The sequence below is a fragment of the Schistocerca piceifrons genome, chromosome 2 (genome assembly GCF_021461385.2).
Source record: "Schistocerca piceifrons isolate TAMUIC-IGC-003096 chromosome 2, iqSchPice1.1, whole genome shotgun sequence".
Classification (NCBI taxonomy): domain Eukaryota; kingdom Metazoa; phylum Arthropoda; class Insecta; order Orthoptera; family Acrididae; genus Schistocerca; species Schistocerca piceifrons.
In genome coordinates this window covers 153,310,570-153,332,252 of record NC_060139.1, presented here as the reverse complement: position 1 = coordinate 153,332,252, position 21,683 = coordinate 153,310,570, and positions in this window count along the sequence as shown.

The window sequence follows — 21,683 nt, the reverse complement described above, 5'->3', positions numbered from 1 at the left end:
CCTCTATCGTGTACACCTAGGCCGCGGCTTCGCCTGGACCTTTCAGATGGCCGTAAGGACTCAGATAACCCCGCTGCCACTTTCTCTCGATACTTTGCATGTACCGAGACGACGAAGTGGTTTACACCGACGGCTTGATGGCTGATAATCACGTCGGCTTCGTTTAAGTCTATGGAGGACATACTGAACAGCATCCTTGCCCGATGGCTGCAGTGTTTTCACTGCCGAGCTGGTGGCTATATCTCGTGCTCTTGAGCACACCCGTACATACCCTCGGGAGTCGTTTCTTCTGTGTACTGACTGCTTGAGCAACCAACAAGATTCAAATGGTTCAAATGGCTCTGAGCACTATGCGACTTAACTTCTGAGGTCATCAGTCGCCTAGAACTTAGAACTAATTAAACCTAACTAACCTAAGGACATCACACACATCCATGCCCGAGGCAGGATTCGAACCTGCGACCGTAGCGGTCGCTCGGCTCCAGACTGCAGCGCCTAGAACCGCATGGCCACTCCGGCCGGCCAACCTACAAGCTATCAACCAGTGCTACCCTCATCATTCTTTGGTAGCGACCATCCAGGAGTCCATCTATGCCCTGGAACGGTCCAGTCGTTCAGTGGTGTTTGTCTGGACCCCAGGTTACGTCGGAATCCCAGGCAACGAACTTGGTGACGGGCTGGCCAAACAGGCTACGCGGAAACTGCTTATGGAGATCGGCTTCTCTGCAACTGACCTGCATTCAGTACCCCGCCGCAAGATTTTGCGGCTTTGGGAGACGGAATGGCATAACCTCAGTATGCACAACAAACTACTTGCCATTAAGGAGACTATGAATGTGTGGAATACCTCCACGCGGGCCTCTAGCAGGGACTCTGTGGTTCTCTGTCGGCTCCGCATTGGCCACGCTTGGGTGACACGGCTACCTCCTGCGCCGTGATGACCCTCCTCAGTGTCGGTGCGACGCCCAGCTGACAGTGGCCCATAACTTGGTGAGCTGCCCTGCGACGGACTCTTTAGTTAACGGACTCGTTTCCATTCATTTTAGCTGACAACACCTCATAGGCTAATTTAGTTTTACGTTTTATATGTGACAGTGGGTTTTACCATTCTATTAAAGTTTTCGCCCACGTCCTTTATCCCTTTGTGTTCTCCATTCTAATGGTTTTAGGCTGGATGTTTTAATGCGTCGCAGAGTCTCTGGCTTTTCCTTTATATTCTCGTGGTCGGTCAGCCACGGTCATCTGCTCTCTTGTTTTTATCCCTTCTACCTGTTTCTAGCTTCTCTCTGTGGTTCGCCGGTGGCGGTGGCCATGCGGTTCTAGGCACTCCAGTCCGGAACCGCGTGACTGCTACGGTCGCAGGTTCGAATCTTGCCTCGGGCATGGATGTGTGTGATGTCCTTAGGTTAGTTAGGTTTAAGTAGTTCTACGTTCTAGGGGACTGATGACCTCAGATGTTGAGTCCCATAGTGCTCAGAGCCATTTGAACCATCTCTGTGGTTTTCTTTTCCTGTTTTGTCCATAGTAGTGTTGGTTGTCCTTCTGTCGTTATTCTGGTTCTTCCATTCTCCTGTTATGGTCCTGTACGTCTCCTTTCTTTTCTTCTTTCCCTTGTGTAATTATTTTACCATGAACAAGGAACCCATGAACTCGCAGTTTGGTCCCTTCCCCCCCCCCCCCCCCCCCCTTTTAAACCAACCAAACAACGTTTGACCTCCTTGTGCACACTGCCATATAAGTGGGTCAAACTAGTCCACTGTATAGCCGGCGAACGGGAGTATCACAACCTGGAATCTGACAAGATATCAGGGCTGCATTGCATCCCTCTAACAGATCGCAAGCCGCGACTTTGCGTATTTCATGCCCACGATAGCGTATTACAGGCTCCGCTCATCGCTGCTATGCAGACGCTTGTACCACGACTGCCACCTAAGACAGCACTACACATCGAGAGGTTGCTGCATCGGCTTGTTAGGGCAAACAGAATCGCAGTCTCGCCGCTTGTTCTCAACTGCACCGATGTAATGTAACTTACATGTAGCATAAATCCATCATAGTCTTTGCAGTATTAGATAATTTCGTTTTGAATTAGACATGTTTTGAGCCAGAGTAAATAGTTCGATCAGACAAACCTTAGTCTTTGGCAATCAGCCGTCAGCCAGAGGAGTGTTACCTGTTTGCTGCGCATATTTCTGTTGCCATCAGTACACGTTTTATTTAGCATAATGTTTAACATGTATTCTTGTCCTATTTTTTAATCAACAACCTTGTGCTGTAACTTTTATAAAAGATCAATCCCGCGTTGACTTATTAATCACCCGTCAACAGCTGACTAAGATAATGACAGGGCCATCATTTCATTAATATTATTTCAGCTTTCAAGTTCATTTAGATTCTAATAAATGTGATAACCTCTAATGCAGGCTATCAACAACAAACACAATCAAAGGGCAAAATCATTTTAGCAGACACATGGGCCAGGTAATCAAATGGAAGGCTTACTAGTTAAAGTGACTGCTGTCAGGGCCTGAACTCATTGTCGCCTGTCGCCTTTCAAATCATACCGAAGTCTAGTGAAATCTTGCACTAGTAGACCTCTCTTGGCCATGAATTCCCTTTCTGCCAGTGCTAGTCTGTTTTTTATGTCCTTGTGCCATCATTAATGGTTTATTTTGTTACCAGGTAACAGAATTTTTCAGCTCTATTTAATTCGTGACCACAAGTTCTCTCAAGTTTCTCGTTGCTCCCGTTTTTGCTACTTATCACATTATTTTCGTATTTCTTCATTTATTCGAAAACCATATTCTGTACGCATAAGACAGGTTAACTCCATTCAACAAATCCTGTAATTCTTCAAATGGTGGCTCTGAGTACTATGGGACTTAACATCTGAGGTCAACAGTCCCCTAGAACTTAGAACTACTTAAACCTAACTAACCTAAGCACATCACACACATCCATGCCCGACGCAGGATTCGAACCTGCGACCGAAGCGGTCGCGCGATTCCAGACTGAAGCGCCTAGAACCGCTCGGCCATAGCGGCTGGATGTAATTCTTCTTCTCTTTCACTGAGGATAGCAATGTCATCAGCGAATCTGACTAACGTTATGTTTTCACCTTGTATTTTAATCCCGTTCTTGAACCTTTTATTTTCGTCATTTTTTCTTCGATGTATAGACTAAACAGTGGATGCGCAAGATTGTGTCAATGTCTTACACCCTTTTTCATTCTAACACTTCGATCTTGGGTTTCCAGTCTTATTGCTCCGTCTTGGTTTTTGCACATATTGTATATTACCCATCTCCCCTACTGCTTACCTTTCCTACGGCTTGCCCTTGTTTTTCTCAGAATTTCGAACATCTTGCAACATTGTCACTGTCGAAGGTTTTTTCCAGGTCAACAAATCCCGTGAACAATTCTTTATTTTTCTTCAGTCTTTTTTCCATTATGAAACGCAATGACAGAACTGCCAATCTGGTGCCTATATCTTTCCTGAATCGATCGTCATCTAACGGATCCTCAATTTTCTTTTCCATTCAGAGTACTATTGTTGTCAGCAATCTGTGTGCGTGAGCTATTACGGTGATTTTGCGATAATTCTCGCACTTGTCGTCTCTTACAGTCTACAGAATTGTGTGGCTGATGGTTTTTCTGAAAGTTTCAAGGGATACCGGCAGTCCCATATATTCTGCACACCAACGTGAATAGTCGTTTCGTTGCCCTTCCCCCAGTGATTTTAGAAATAGCGTTGTACGGAATTGAGCTCTCGCTTTAAATTTCAGCGAAGGTTGTTTCGATTTTTCTGTATGCCGAGACACTCCTTCCGACAATGATTTATTTTTCGATTTATTCACATTTTTCACGCAACCATTTCTCCTTAGCTTTCCTGCACTTCCTATTCTTTTCATTCCTAGGTGTCTACTTTAAGAACAGCAGTAGGAGATGATCTATTGTAAAACTGTGAAAGGCGGATGGAAGATGTCCTCATTTGGAGCCCGAGAGAGGGTGGAACCGTCTGCAAGGAAGCCTTTCAGACTGGTGGCTTAAGGAAGTAAACCTACTTGATTAAGCCTGTTGAGCACTGAAGGACAGAAATGGTCTGAACGCACAGGCACCTATTGCTCAGCTTGAAAGGCTGTACAACATTAGAGACCGATAATTTTACAAAAATATCTCGTGGAAGTTCTTTTTTTCTTTTTTTTTCTTTTTTTTCAGTTTTAGTAGCAGGCGTCTTATATTAGCCTTTGTCGTTAACATCCCGACTTCAGGACTTGAAGCAAAGTATTACAGAATCATCATGTTTTGTTGGATTTAGTTTCAGTTTCATATTAGAATGAGAGTAAAAGAGCAGTATCTAGCGTAACAACCATTGTTGGACTGTAAACAAATACGCTAGTGTCCAAAAGTTAAGCATAATCACCCAATCAAGAAAATAAAAAGACTAAAGATGAGCAACCACCAACATCACCGTAGATTTTTACCAAAGAACTCGTCTTGTTCACTTTGTTTAGGAAAGGAGTACTGTGCATAGCGGCGTAACCGAAAGGTAAATGTAAACAGTGCTTGAGACCATTCATGTTTGTGTCTTGTTTGTCCGTTCATAGTGAACAGAGTGTAGTCTCTTGGTGAAGCTGACAGCATAGTTTCACAAAGACGCCATTTCGACCCTGTTTTGCAGGGCAGAATGCTCATCAGGCTGGAAGTATACTGATCGAAGTATCAGTATCCTTGCCTGTGTGACAAGGTCTCCTTTCGAGGATTTGGTGACGGTTTCGTGACGCAGGAGAGGTTTGTCATAGGCCACTACAAGGTCCACCAAGAATAAATACCCCACTGCAGGGCCAATATCTGGCCGTAACTGCCAACGAAATCGGAGTACACCTGCAAGAAGATGGGCTGCAGAGCTTGCAGCTCCCTCAGGAGTTGCTGTTTCCCGACAAAATTTCTCACAAGATCAGGGATATTTGCTAGACGTCTCACCGGTCGTTCACTCCAGCTCACAGACGCGACCGTGTATTGCGGAATAGGCAACATCAAAATTGGGCCATGAGTAAATGGAGTGATATATTCATCAAAGATGAATCCCACCTCAGTTTGGAAAACGATTCTCGTTCAAATATGGTTAAAAAGGCTCTGAGAACTATGGGACTAAACTTCTAAGGTCATCAGTCCCCTAGAACGTAGAACTACTTAAACCTAACTAACCTAAGAACATCACACAAACCCATGCCCGAGGCAGGATTCGAACCTGCGACCGTAGCGGTCGCGCGGTTCCAGACTGTAGCGCCTAGAACCGCTCAGCCACCCCTGCCGGCACGATTCTTGTCACATGTTACTCTGGAGAGAACCCGGTAGCCAATACAATCCCAGGAGCATCGTGGAAAGAAGCCGGTTTGGTGGTGATCGTGTCATGGTGTGGGGAGACATCATGTTGAATAGCTGTGTGGTGCTGCACATCTATGTTAGTGATCGGAAGAATGCTGTAAATGCTCAGAGGTACGGAGATGGGGTACTGCTACCATATGTTCGCCTTTTTTAGAGGTGCAAGTGGTCCATCAGGTTCAGTTGGCCTGTCCCGTGGAATGATAAGACCTGTTCGCGCCAGCCGATACAAGCCCAGGAACATCGTGGAAAGCGACCGGTTTTGCGGTGATGGCATTATGTCGTGAGGAGGCAACATGCTGAATGGCTGGGCGGTGCTGCTCATTTTACTTGCTGGTCGGATTAATACTGTAAACGCCCACACCCAAACCTTCATATGTCAGCCACTCAGATCGGTACCAAACGTTGTATGTCGACACAATATCAACCAAAACTCCGATTTAGTTCGTGTTATGAGCTGCCGTCCAGCAGAAAGGGCGTAAACGTTAATTAAAAATAACACCCGAAACACCATCGATGAAAATTCTTTTACTGTTTTATGCGTGGAAGTCTCATACGGGACAACATTTTTATGACATGTAAAAGGGCTGTTTGAGTATCCATCAATGTTCTCGTGCCAGTGTGCTTTCGCTTCGCTGGTGTGAAAGTAGTAAACACTTGTACATTTGTTGTTTCACTGAATATACAATCAGAACAGAAAAATGAAGAAACAACTGCATCACACGTGCGGTAGTAATGGTAATAATAATAATAATAATAATAATAATACACATAATAAAACTAATAGTAGTAATAATGATCAAAATGATAAGACCAATAATAAATACATAACTTTCAAAAATCAATGCACTAGCTGCTTCATCACGAGTAGTGTCTGTTCTGTCGCGCATGTCCGGCAGAACACCACACCTATCTATACAGATCTTCACTATAGGTCTGCTACTTTCAACTAACGAAGAGATAGCAGACGGGGAAATGAAAATTGCTACAAACTCCGAAAAGTCATTCTGCAATTCAGGAAAATGTTCTCCAATGTCACACTTTCACTCTTCAGCACTTGAAACAAATTGTCATGAGTGGGGTTTGAACGTGGGACCTTTAATACGATGACCTCACGCAGTACCAACTCACCTACACGAGACATGAGAAAATGTCACAGATGCGCTTTTACCCTGCTCCATAGTTCTGGTGTTACTTTTAATTGCCGTTTGCGCATGTTCTAATGCACCACAGCACACAGCACGAACTAAATCTATGTTTTGGTTCATACTCTATCGGCGTTCTAAGTATGGTACTGACATGAGTGTCTGACGTCTGGAGGTTTGGGTGTCAGCAGTAAGGTGAGGTACTGTTACTACATTTTCGCCTTTTCCGAGGTGCAGTTGATCCAGACTTCCTCTTTATGGACGATAACGTTCCTCCCAGGAACAAGGTGGAAAGGGCTGGTTTGGTGGTGATGGCGTCATGGTGTGGGGGGCATAATTTTGAATCACTGTACGACGCTGCACATCTTCGTTGGTGGTCGGAGGAATACTGTACGCGCTCAGAGGTACGAACATGAGGTACTGATGCCACGTGTTCATCTTTTCAGAAGTGCAGTTGGTCCAGACTTCCTCGTCCGTCCGTCCGTCCGCATCGAGCTGTTCTGATGGATGGATGTAAGTAAGTAGGACGGACTGGCGAGCGAGGTCCCCCGGATCTGAAACCTATAGTACATACCTCGGTTGCGTTAGAGAGACGAAATGCATCGCGTCAGCGATAACCAAGGACATTTGCACACCTCCACACTGCACATGCAAGATAGCACTTGAACCATCTTGCAGATAGCGTTCCACGTCGCTTTCTAGCATGTGTCACTGTTAGGAGTAATCATACCGTCTATTAACAACTTCTTTGTAGTATCAGAACCTTTCCAGTACTACACTACTGGCCATTAAAATTACTACACCAAGAAGAAATGCAGATGATAAACGGGTATTCATTGGACAAATATATTACACTAGAACTGACATGTGATTACATTTTCATGCAGTTTGGGTGCATAGAGCCTGAGAAATCAGTACCCAGAACAACCACTTCTGGCCGTAACAACGGCCTTGATACGCCTGGGCATTGAATCAAACAGAGCCTGGATGGCATGTACAGGTACAGCTGCCCATGCACCTTTAACACGATACCACAGTTCATCAAGAGTAGTGACTGGCGTATTGTGACGAGCCAGTTGCTCGGCCACCGTTGACCAGACGTTTTCAATTGGCGAGAGATGTGGAGAATATACTGGCCAGGGCAGCAGTAGAACATTTTCTGTATCCAGAAAGGCCAGTACAGGACCTGCAACATGCGGTCGTGCATAATCCTGCTGAAATGTAGGGTTTCGCAGGGATCGAATGAAGGGTAGAGCCACGGGTCGTAATACATCTGAAATGTAACGTCCACTGTTCAAAGTGCCGTCAGTGCGAATAAGAGGTGACCGAGACGTGTAACCAATGGCACCCCATACCGTCACGGCGGGTGATTCGCCAGTATGGCGATGACGAATATACGTTTCCAATGTGAGTTCACCGCAATGACGCCAAACACGGATGCGACCATCATGAAGCTGTACACAGAACCTGGATTCATCCGAAAAAATGGCGTTTTGCAATTCGTTGATCCAGGTTCGTCGTTAAGTACATCATCGCAGGCGCTCCTGTCTGTGATGCAGCGTCAAGGGTAACCGCAGCCATGGTCTCCGAGCTGATAGTCCATGCTGCTGCAAACGTCGTCGAACTGTTCGTGCAGATGGTTGTTGTCTTGCAAACGTTCCCATTTGTTGACTCAGGGATCGAGACGTGGCTGCACGATCCGTTACAGCCATGCGGATAAGATGCCTGTCATCTCGACTGCAAGTGCTACGAGGCCGTTGGGATTCAGCCCGGCGTTCCGTATTACCCTCCTGAACCCACCGATTCCATATTCTGCTAACAATCATTCGATCTCGACCAACGTGAGCAGCATTGTCGCGATACGTTAAACCGCAATCGCGATAGGCTACAATCTGACCATTATCAAAGTCGGAAACGTGATGGTACGCATTTCTCCTCCTTACACGAGGTATCACAACAACGTTTCACCAGGCAACGCCGGTCAACTGCTGTTTGTGTATGAGAAATTGGTTGGAAACTTTACTCATGTCAGCACGTTGTAGGTGTCGCCACCGGCGCCAACCTTGAGTGAATGCTCTGAGAAGCTAATCATTTGCATATCACAGCATCTTCTTCCCGTCGATTAAATTTCGCGTCTGTAGCACGTCATCTTCGTGGTGTAGCAATTTTAATGGCCAGTAGTGTATGTTTCGGACACTGTTGTTTTGTGATTTAACTGTAGTTTGTTCGGTAATCCTTCCGACATGACATCGTAATAAGGCAACATATCCTCTTTTCGTGATTGTGCTTAGCTTTAGGACACCAATGTAAATGACGCCACGGCACATCCCAAGCAAAGAGCCGCTTGCGGAGGTTGCGCTGCCGAGACGGTGCTCCCCAGCTGCGGGGCGGGCGTGGCTAAGTATTTATTAGAGTGAGTCTTAATTTGGTTAGAGGGCGTCGCGACGCACCTTAATGGTCGCCGGGCGGGCGTCGCTCCACTTGTTGGGGCGGTCCCCGCTGCAGCCGCCGCCGCCGCCGCCGCCGCCTCCGCTGGCGACGATGTCGTCTTCGCAGTCGTCATTATAATCGCTACGAACCGGGCAGGCGCCGCGGCTGCTCTTCAGCGGGAAATCAGGGCGCGGAAAATGCCATTAAAACCGTGGCAGAATCAGCCCGGGGAGGAGCTGCGAAGCGCGACGAAAAAGGAGACTCTCCCTGTGTGTTTAACCGGAAAGAGTCTCTCGCTCTCTGTCTCGTTGTATGTCCCTGTCGCCTTGCCAACACCTCTATCTCCGCCGATTTGGCTAATGAAATATACGAAGCAGCACTCGCGAAGAGAATTTCTGTCGACTTTCTGCGAGGATTCTACGTGTGAGAGCTGAAGCGCAAAAATGGAATCGGTTGATTCGTTTTTACGTATTACCAACAGCGAAATCTGTAGAGAGAGAGAGAGAGAGAAAGATCTCTGTAACGACGTTTCTGTCACACTCGCAGGGGAAACAGGCCACTTGCAGAACGAGGATGGCCGCGCGGGATTAGCCGAGCTGTCTAGGGCGCTGCAGTCACGGACTTTGCGGTTGGTCCCGGTGAAGGTTCGAGTCCTCCCTCGGGCATGGGTGTGTGTGTTTGTACTTAGGATAATTTAGGTTAAGTAGTGTGTAAGCTCAGGGACTGATGATCTTAGCAGTTAAGTCCCATTAGATATCACACACATTTGAACATATTCTGAACGAGGTTGGGTTGGGTTGTTTGGGGAAGGAGACCAGACAGCGAGGTCATCAGTCTCATCGGATTAGGGAAGGACGGGGAAGGAAGTCGGCCGTACCCTTTCAAAGGAACCATCCCAGCAATTGCCTGGAGCGATTTAGGAAAATCACGGAAAACCTAAATCAGAATGGCCGGACGCGGGATTGAACCGTCGTCCTCCCGAATGTGAGTCCAGTGTGCTAGTCACTGCGCCACCTCGCTTGGTTTTCGGAACGAGGATGATTGGGATTTAATGCCCCACGGTCGATCAATCATCAAAGTCACTACGTAAGCTCGTCCTGTACAAGGGACGTATGTGTCTTTTTCAAGGGAAATGTTGCGGCATTCACATTAAAAATTTTTGGAAACTACGGAAAATCTAAATCTGTGTAGCTGAATGAGAATTTGAACTCCGCACCTCCAGAATGCGAGCCTAGTGCACTACGAAGATTGTCATTCTTTTGATCGAGCATAGGGTTACGTGTTACTCTTCGAAGTGAACCCTGCTAGGTAGTCTAAAGGCGCTGTAAGTAAGAGAAGTTAGTTAACTAGCTAGTCTTGGCCTGTCTCATGGAGGTATGTACGCTGTTTGAGGAAGAATAGTAAATGTTTTAGAAGGAAGAAGTGTAGAAGAATACTAGATTTACATCTACATCTTCATGACTACTCTTCATTTCACAGTTACATGCCCGGCAGAAGGTTCATCGAAGCATCTTAAAAACTATTTCTCTGGCGCTCTCTGGCGTTGACACCTTCGAATGTTGGACAAGACGTCAATATGCGGAAACGGAATTGAGAAATGCGCAGTGAGGTAAATAAGACCGGTCATAGTATGATAAAGAATGCGAGGCAAGCGCTTAGTGTGAAACGGCAACATTCCCCCATGGATAATCAACGAAAACTGCGAGTAGAAAATGATACTTCCATTAAACAGCCGATAACTGCAGTATTACGAAGACAGTGCTACGAGAAAATAAACTTGAAGTTAGAGTAGATACGATCACCACAAACAGAAGTGAGACTCGTCACTGATCGCCACAAATGTCACTCAATGTCCCAGTTCACTTTCGCTGTATACCCTGCTAGTCTCTATTTTCTGTCTTATTGTGTAACCAGTAACGACAGTTGGCAGTTAGGTATCTCATCCCAGCCTCCATTAGTCTGTTGCCGATGGTTCGTGATGATGCTCTGCCTGTAACCTTCTGCCCGGATTTGTTGTCATCCTTCTATTTGCAGAGTCAGTCGAGCAATACTACGATTTTTTTCGAGATGTAGTTCTTCTCGAAGGAACTGTGTCTGCTATTCTCGCCGTACTGTCCATCTCGTCATCGCTCGTTCTGCGATCGTTGCATTTCAGTCACTTGTCTGTACGCTATGTGAGTATTAAGCTTTCATGTACCTCAAGTTATTGTGTTCTATCCTTTGTGAGTGGCTCAGCCGTGCGCGGCTCGTGTTCATGCCGTTTCTTGCTTGACAGCTAGTCTTTACGGAACTGTTGCCTCGTTTCTTATTCGATTTACTGGCGTCACTAAGTTGCTGGCTTGCCTACCCGTGAGTGGTAGCAGCAGCGCGTATCGATAAGAGCACTGTCGTATTATCTTTGAAGCGACCGCTAGTATTTCCGGCTCGTCGTGTGTCGGGAGTTCAGTCGCGATGCAGCGCCAGTGAGTTCCGGACAGCCAGTACTCGCCGACCGCTGGCGACACACATGCACCGTCCGACGGGAGACTGGAGCGGGAACGACCGCTGGTTGGTCGTTCGGTCGGTCGTCTCATCGGGCGACGTGTGTTTGGTCTCTTGACAGTTTTTGGGCCTCGTCAGTTGGTCATCTTGCCGGACGTGGGTCGGTTCCTTCCTTGCGCAGAGATGTCGGGTGGTCAATGGGCAAGAGTTACCACTGCATGGTTGGGTCCGAACCAGTGTGCCCGGGTCGCCGTGTCTCCGCGTTCCGAACGGATATGGAGTTGAGTCGGGATGGAACTGCATTGGGGTCCGGACAGCGAAGACTCGCCCGACTGTCGCTGACACACATGACGTGAATGGGGACGACCGTGGTTGGTCGTTCGGTCGGTCGTCTCATTGGACGACGTATATTTGGTTGTCGACCGCTTCGGGTTCTCTGTGTGTGTTGACTCTTCAGTCGTCCTGGTTGTTCCACAGTGATTGCTTTTACGATTGTTTCGTGGAACTGTGTCTAGCTTGTGTAATTTCGACTGAGCAGTTACGTTAATGCTGTCTGCGTACTGGAGTAGGCCGTCGGTCGGTTGGGACAGAGCAGCGAGGAAGTCTCCGCGGCGAGGGCATTACCGTAATCCGAACCGCGTGTAGTTTGATAGCGTTTGGTGTTGTTCATATTTTTGAGTGGTCATTCTGCTATGGCTGTTTTTAGATGCCAATTTTGAAGACGTAGTGCTGCTGGTATCTTCGTCCTCGGCTGATATTTTCCGTTGTCGTGCCGTTGGTCGGCGCAGCGGAGTTGATTAGGTTATTGGTCGGTCCTTTAGCCGTCCCTGGGTCTGGTTGCCATCTCATTACTTTATCTTATTCTTGGCTGCTGCGGCGGCGCGGTTCTTTCCGTCCCTTTTCGAATAACCTGCACCTACCTGTGAAAATTGTCTCAGCATATCATCAGTAGGGAAGCCGAGTGAAACCTACTGCACTTTCGACGTGAACCAGGCTGCAATTAAAGTCACTAATCTACGTTTCGGGAGAAAGTTTTCACACGAAACGAAAGGTTGGAAATTTTGTCCTCAATTAATATATTCAGAAACTTAGGTGAACATGTATCACTAGCAAGTCCATGCTAGTCTTAACACAGTCACTCTCAATCCCTTTCACTCACGTTATCAAGTTTATGGTGTTGCATTTCCCGAAAGCGTAATAGCTACAAAAATACTGATTGTTTTTGATTGGGAATGCTCGCCAAATATTAAGTCTGTCGGTACCAAATGCAGTCACAGTTTTTAGCCACCGACCTGCTCAATACGCAACGCGGAGTATATGTCTTTTCTCGTCACAAAATTCACTTAATAATTCCGAAATTTCTACACGCCCATCGGAATAATTATGCCGTCACTTTACCACACTTTTGATGATTGAAACACTGCTAGATCCGGCAACTTATCATTTCCATCGGAACTACTACTACGGACGTCCGAACTGTTTCATGGCTAGGCTCCCACTCTTCTCTAGAATACTCTAAGTCTTCTCTACCAGCAGAGAAAGCGCGCGAAGAATATTGCTTTACCATTGGTCAGTTTGCTCAACAGCCAATAGCAAAACCATTCTCCCGCGTCAGTCCGCGCTTTTCTTCAATGACCAATCGCAAAATAGTAAACCTCACGACTGCACTTTTTACCGACGTAATTATCTAATATGCTGAAGTTTTGCTTATGCATAAAGTTATTTACTATTGTTACTTATACCTGAATTAACTTCCCCTTTACCATAAACTTACTTTACAAATCTATTCTACTAAAATCCCCCTTGTCCATATCCATACTTCTTCGAAATGTCCCCACACTAAATCCCACTACATAACTCGTTAAACACTTATCTTCATATTAACATTAACCCACAATCACGCATCATGCATATTGCTAAAACCTATTTATAACATTTTACATACACAAAAAGACGTAATAACACATTATGAGAATACTAGAACAGTTTATGAAAAACATTCTATTACTTTAGTGCACTCTAGTGGGCACAATCGAAAATCACAGTCCCCCTATCCAATATTTTCCTCTATCGGCTGATACGTAAACTACGTATGCGTCCAGTCTCGCGTCACCATCTGTCACTATCCAGCCCTGAGACACATCTCCCACCTAACCGCCTCCAAGGCAGGATCGTTATACGGCGCTACGCCTGACTGCCTATCTCACTTAACGATACGTTAGAGGAGCACCATTAGTCTGTTGTTTTTGGATTGTGATTTTTGTCTCAGGTACGGTGCGAGTCCTTCAGCTGCCTATTAATTTTAAAATAAGGCCTTCATATGTCTTAAGTTAAAACTTTTAAGATTCTTGTTTGAACAATTTTTTTTTTAAGAAAGAAAGGGGAATTTTGCCCTACCGAAAATCGTTGTTATCCAGGCCTTAAGCCGTAAGTTGTTCTATGTTCAGTATGTGGTCTTCAGCCGAGCTTTTACGTCAAATATTTTTAAGATAAGGCCTTCAGCCGTCTTAAATTAAAATTTGAAAATTCACTTTTTTAAAACCTTTTTAAATTTTCTTATCTATTGGAAATTCTTGTTATCGCGGCCTGAAGCCTCAGTTCCTCTGCGTCAGTGTGAGGCCTTCAGCCAAGTATTTATGTAAGATTTTCTTTTTTAAGTAAGGCCTTCAGCCGGGTGTATTCCTTAAAGCAATTGTAATAACCTGTGTTCGGGCATTCAGTCGTATTGTTTTGAATCCTTTTAAGGGCATGTGTGATTAAGTGTTTTTAGGAAAATAAAGTTTTTGTGTTTTGTGCAACTGACAGTAACTGATTTTGGCTCCTTTCCACAACCATAACTTGATCCGCTCTGTTCTGCGAAACCAGATTTCAGTGGTGTGGCTGGACTTAGTGAAATGCACTCTTTGAAATAACAACGGTTTACTTCAAGAACCAAAATAAACACAGCTTCTGAGAATAATACCTGCACAGCTTAAGAACAGTAGTGTCTCGAGGAGCAGGGCAGAATGACAACCATCCAGTCCCACGAGACTGGGGAGTCCAGGGCAGTCTCCTGATGAGCAGCAAGTGCTGAGAGGACACAATCCTATGAGGCTTGGAGCTAGTAGGCAGTCCACTGGTAACGATATGGTCCTACGAGCCTGCAGGCTCGCAGGCAGACAACTGGTGAGCAGCAAGGTGCTGTAACGATACGGTCCCATGAGTCGTGAGACAGCAGCAATAAACACTGCGCCGCGCGGGATTAGCCTAGCGGTCTCAGGCGCTGCAGTCATGGACTGTGCGGCTGGTCTCGGTGGAGGTTCGAGTCCTCCCTCAGGCATGGGTGTGTGTGTTTGTCCTTAGGATAATTTAGGTTCAGTAGTGTGTAAGCTTAGGAATTGATGACCTTAGCAGTTAAGTCCCATAAGATTTCACACACACACACACACACACAACAAACACTGCGAAGAGGTGCCTTCCGAGTGGCTGTCGGAAGTGCAGCGTCAGACCTAGCTCAGGACGGGCGTCGCGCCTTGGCAGGCTGTGGCAGGGGCAGCGGCAGTTGGGGATCCGTCACGGAGACTCGTAGCGGGCAACTGGAGCAGCTGCTGGTTGCTCGGAGACCGGGACTTACCATGGGCGGAGCGCCGATCCAAGTACATGCCTGCGGGAGGGTACATGCACGGCATCACGAGCGCACGTGACTGCGCTGACGTAATTTCGTGCCGCAACTGTAACGCTTTATGTCACCGCTCGCTGTGGTGGTTTGACTGTACACAGTACCTAGTTTCTTCTGTTTACAAATAAGCTCCTAGGTGAGGCAGGGCCGCATTCGGGCCGCGAAACTTACACGTAGCAGTGATTGCCGAAATATGCAGGGGACAGCAGTGCATACACCATACATTGACTCGAATTTTCCCAAAGTCTATTCCCACTATTCTGCATCTGTGTGAATTTGTTTCCCATTTACTGGAAAGAGACCCTTATAAGGACGAAATATTAACGAACAAAACCCATAGCATGAAAATAGTGGAGTATGAGTTTGCTAGCATTTGGTAATGGTATTCCATTTCCGTCAGTCTAAGTTATTTTAACACTCAAATGAAATAATTAAACCTTCTGTAGAATCATTTGCTTTGTAGTAACGTCAAACGATTGCCTCTTTCATCTGCACTTACACTCCGTTGGGCCTTACTGTACAAACAGTCAGGATTACTAAAAGGAGAAATAAATAAATTTGCCTTCATTAGTTTAAAAATTTCTTTAAACATTACTGTTATAAATAGCAGAGATCGTAAACTACTATTGCAAATTTTTATATAATAGGCCAGGCCACACCACGTACAATAATTTTATTTTAAAGAAGGTAAAAGATTTCGATCAGCGTTATAACTTCTTTAAGCAGTTGCTCTGTAAACACAGTAACATGAAGTCACTAAAGGGCACGTGAAACATAGACACACATTAAAAATGATACACCTTCAATATAAGTAAAAGACGAAACGTCCATTCTGACTGCTGACGGTAGCACGGAGAATGAACTGCTCTAGGGTGGCGTGAAGAACAGCTGCTGCACGACGTGCGGTTGTCATCGCACAAATACCACTCACGCTGGTGCTGTTCATAATGTGTTTGTTGTGCTGTCAGGATCAAAAGTACCCGGACGAAGTGAATTGCGTTCTACCTGACTTGCATGCAGTTCATATACTGTAGCTGTCTTGTAGGTCCTCTAAACTCTCAGCGATACAGTTATTTGACCATATAAGTGTATATCACGAGATGCCTGGTTAGATTACCACTTCAATTCTCTATTTTTAACAGAGGCGAACAGATCTACGTCAGCTCTGGTAACACCAGGTGAAGAACTTCAGGCTGCATTGGAATTCAGACTACACATTGAACATTATAGCTCTTTGCCCACCGACTGTTCAGACCAGTTTACGCTGGCAAATAGAAACTCCATCACCAGTAATATTACTTACACTAGAAGTTTTATTTAATTAAATTAAATTATCAAGGGTCATTTAAGGGCACAGAACTCTTCTCTCTTTCTTTTCTTTTGAACTTGGGACGTTGTAAATTTTGGTGCTGGACTATGATTTGAATGCGGACCTCTCTTTCGCAATATTTGGCCCTCTCGGAGCGATACAAGTCGACCATTTCCTTTTTCGCCCAAAGACTGAAGACTCCTCTGAGTCCCCACGAAAGGTACGTATCTGGGTTAAAAATCTTGGTCCAGCGCAAAAATGTTCGTAATTTCGTTTCAAGTTCTAGCATGTGCACACCGAATTACTAGCGGAAAATAGTTTTAATTTTTAATGCCTCTTCAAGTGTTGTCAACAATAACTATAGGTGCCATTATTTCTAGCCAAACATGCAAACATCACTGTTGGTGAGCAAAAAATTGATACTTGAGGTCTATTCGTGGATAGGAAACATGAGCAGAAGGTGTAGGGTTCAATTTCCGGTCAGGTGAAAAGAACTGAATCCTCATTTGAGATTCAGACATCTCACTACTGGTGAAAAATTCGATATCTAATATTTGAGTTTAGTCAGTTAACAGTCCAACAAATTTTGAATATGAAGCCCCATCACTAAACTTTAAATTATGATATTTCAAATTTAAACGCATGCACACTTTGCTACCAGTGAATTAAAGGACATTAAATGTTTTTCGTTGTGACTTAACGGGTATATAAGGGTCTTAATAAGTTTGCCGGTTCAGTACAAAAAATTTTCATAATTCGTTTTTACCTTCAGGTTTGCTATCTTATACCGATGAAGACTTCTATATTTGATGTCTCTCTAATCCCTAGTAAGAAACGAGACTCGTTGTCGTGGTCGACTCTCCGCCAGACACGGAAACTTTGCTTGATTAGAGGTGGTTATAGGTATTGGGTATCAATCCAGATCCAGAACAAAAAAGTTTGTTGGTCGTTTAAAGTTAAGACATGTACAAAAATAATTATTCATGAATCAACAGTACAGTGAAATTACTGGTGATACACTGTTAATGTTGAGGTTTCCATGGAGTTCTTATCGAGGTTAATCATGTTTATCTTTATTAGCTGGTTAGTTCAACAACCACTTTATGCAAAACCATTAACCAGCCACAGGAAAGGCGTTTAGCAGGTGTGGGACAGCCTTTTAGAGACCAAAAATACTTCATTTTTTGTCATAAAAATTTAGGAGTCTAGATACTGTCTCAAAATATTTTTTTAATAAAAAAGTTTAATTTTTCCTAGGGATTACGGTATGACTGACGTAACAGAGTTAGTTTGTCAGATTCTTAAGACTGTGATAGTGCTTTTGAACTGTCATATATTGTAATAAAATTGAGTTTAGAAGCTTTAACAACTGTCTTATCCCTAACATGTTTCCTAGTATTTGCAGTACCACGGTGTTATTTTACGTCTGGATTGATTTCCATAAAAACGGTATCCATTTTTGTATAGCAAAATGATTGTACCGCAAAGAGTTTAGAGGACCTGCAAGACAGCTACGTTATGTGAGTGCATCTAAATCAGGCAGACTGCAATTCAGGTCTTCGGGACACTTTTGAGCATGATAGCAGATCCTCTTCTGTATATAATTGTGTTATAGTACAGTTTGTACCGCTTAAAAATAGTAAACCGATATTCCTGCATCATTGACTTCTAAACGGAACATATCGATCTTCATACCGTTACTGTGGTTAATGGTGGCGTACTATTGAGCCATCTTTGCTCTACATAAGTTACGCGCAAGTCCGTATAGTAGGCACTTGGTGTCTATATCTAGTGTTTAGTTTGCATATCTAATGTTTAGTTTGTTGTCTATTTACATGACTGTGGTCGTGAACTAAGTATTTCATCCTACAACTGTAATTATACTGATTTAATTTGTGTTTCACAGGCAGTGGCTATCACTGAGGTAATACCGGAGACGGTGTGCGGAGCTCTCGCTATTTATGCTGTGGAAACCGCATGTCATGAAGCAGTTGTTCCTCACGCCATCCTAGAGTGCTTCATGCTCCATGGTACCCTCTCCAGCAGTCAGAACAGGTGTTTCGTCTTCTACTTATACTGTAGTTTTATCCTTTTTATTGTGTGTCTATTTTTAAGTGTCCTCTAATGACTTCCATGTTACTCCGTTTACCGAGAAACGATCTGAAAATGGTCAAACGATGATCGAAACTGGTCACATTTTATAAAATAAAATTATTGCCTGCGTCGCATACTGTTTTTTATTATATAAATTTTTCAATATGTAAGGTTTCTAGCTTATTTCCGATGTTCATGTCTTCAACAGTCGATTTGTTAGACCACAGAGTTTCTGAGTACAAGCTGTGTGATCTTTGGTTGTCACTAACATTATAGTGGCCAGTGAACGTTCAGAGTAAGGCTGTTTTGGGACATGACTCGAACTGTTCGAACAACTTACGCCACAGTTTGGAAAATCTCGGGTTCTGTTCGATTATCCCGCGACCTAGTGATCGTTTTTGCTACTATGTACACGACCAGTCTTAGCGTTTTCAATGCATTATGGATTTTAATAGTAAAAAAACTGCAAAACACGGACTAAAATATTTTCTAGGGTGCAGATCATGTGTAACAACGGCAACTGATAAATAAATAGGAGCTTGCATTCATGATTCTGCCAGTTCTAGAGCTTTCGCTCCTCCCACGATGTAGTGAGTGACGTCTTGTGGTACTGTCTCCAATGTTGTTGTAATTTATTATGGCGATAGCAATTGTAGACAGTTTTCGACGATGTATTTCTTTTTTATGCATTTAATTATTGATTAAATTTTTCCTTGTTTCATCTGAATGTTGCCATCCCATTTTCAGACTGATTTGTAAAGTTTTTACGTGCTTTTGCAATGCTATCTATACTGACACTGAAATGCTATTTTGCAATCCTCTGCTACCGTCGCAGGTTCGAATCCTGCCTCGGGCATGGATGTGTGTGTTGTCCTTAGGTTAGTTAGGTTTAATTAGTTCTAAGTTCTAGGCGACTGATGACCTCAGAAGTTAAAAGTTAAGTCGCATAGTGCTCAGAGCCATTTGAACCTTTTTTTTTCTTTGTTAGCAATCCACTTTGTAGAAATACTGTGCGGGGTTCAGTCAAGCTATGTACCTTTACTTAAAAAGCAGCGGAAATGTTTATGCATACATACCGGTACCGTATGAGAACTCTTACTGCAGATTCATTAAACAGGACAGGAGTTTGTGCAGTAGTAAGATTTAACGTTATTTCCTTTTGAGTTTCACAAAACGTCAGATTTTAAGCAGATCCGTAGTTTGTTGTTGTGACTAGTTCGTAGCGTCTTGCGTTTCCCTTGCACTCGCGCCGCGCGAGTTAAATGTCACGTGGTTGTTCGAACGGTCTCGATATTGTATCGAAAGCTGCGGCGTGTCGAAATCTCGAGCCCGTTCGAAGGCGAGAAACATTTACCCAGCCCTAATTCGGAGTGGAGTAAGTGAGGAAGTCGTGTGCTGCCAATGCTGCTAAGCGGTCTAGAAATACCTGGCAGAACACAGATAGGTGAACGCAAAGGAAGTTGCTTTTTTGATCCATGATTTTGTAAAGTCTGAAGTTGTTCAAATGACGTTGTCGCTGCATTGCTTGCATCCGCGTAGTTGATAATGAGTTTGAGAAAGGAAGTATTTAGCATGATATTTTTCTTTATTGGTTCGGGCCAATAGGTTTGATTGTCAGACGTGATTAAATAAAGTTATCTGCTCACATAGCTTGGAATCTAGAGTTATATATTCAGTATTCCTTTACAATTTCGCAAAGTTCACTAATTTCTTATGCAGACACTCTTATTCTTACAGTGCAGTGTTGCTTTCACTTGTATACAGTTTAGTGTTAGAAATTTTATTTGCAGGACATTTTCAGACAAGCGTTTTGGATAGTTACATCACAGTTTAACTTGAATTTTCCTTACTGTGTGATAAATGACCAAAGACGTTTGTAGCAGCATAATTCACCTCTTTCTGTGCCAAAGTCACCTTTAGCCCAGAATAGTGAAGATCAATCTATTTTCTAGTGTTGTAGCTATGCACTTTGCTATCATTTTTTAGTTGGGAGGGTTATTAATAACAAATTTCGTAAGTGAATGTATGTATTGCGAAAGTACCGTGAATATCCCGAGTTCCTTAAATAAATGTCTGCAAGATCAACTTGAGATAACACGCTTTTGCGCAATGAATACTTTTTCTCTTCATGATGAATTTCCCCAAAAAAATGATGCCATATGAAAGCCGTGAATGAAAATAGCCGTAGTAGTTTTGTTCGTAATTTCAAAAAGGTTTCGCTTTGCTGTTTTGTGCGTTAACATTGCAAGACACATATTGTGACGTCAAGTGTTGTAGCACTGTTCACTGCACAGTACAATAAAGAATTTCCAAGCGTAGATTATTTATCATTCAGTTTTAGGATATTATAATTATTATCAGGGAACGTCAATTGCAATACCATTAAAGAGTTTCTGAAAGATTTGGCAACTCTGTATCAGGTATGATTTGCCATCATTGTTCATGCTCGCGTTACAACACAGACATACGCGAAAGTTATTACACACAAAAAGTGAGTAAAACAGTTACAAATATCATTGGTTTTTTCAATTTGTTCCTTATTTAAGGATTAAATCGCGTAAGTGTTATTAAGCACAGTATTGTGTCACAGCTCTAAATTTCGATAGAGAAGTGTCGGTTCATAAACAACACAAAATGCCTTCCTCCACTTGCTCCCTACCTATCTAGGCCTACGATGGTTTGGTAAAAACGGCAAAAAGCCCTTGCTAACACTCTTGTGGAAGTTGTTAGGGAGAATTTATTACTTCCTAAAGGCTGGTTTTAACCTGAAAACTCATTTCCTTTTCGTCTGTAATATCAGCAGAGCCGAAACCACAATGAGTCCGCTGCCCTACGGCTCTTGAACGCGCAGCTTTCGCGTAAGCGAGTATATTTTAGGGCCTGGTGCGGAAGGCACTAGGCCAGCAGGAGGATAACGAAAATGGAAGACACGCCTCTGGCTGGCTAATTCCGCTTCATACGCCGGCGCTAACCTTATTCCGCGTCTGCGTGTAGTACCGTGCAAATATAAGACGGCGTATGGTGGCATCTGGCGAGCTACCGCGCTGGCACAATTAGCGCAGCCGGCGGGGCTGCCAGCCCTACGTCGTCCAATCTGCAACTGTCGGCTCTTTTCGCTACTTCTACTTGCGCCACTATACTTAGACGTGGGGTTCGTGAAGAACACTGTGAGGGCGAGTCATT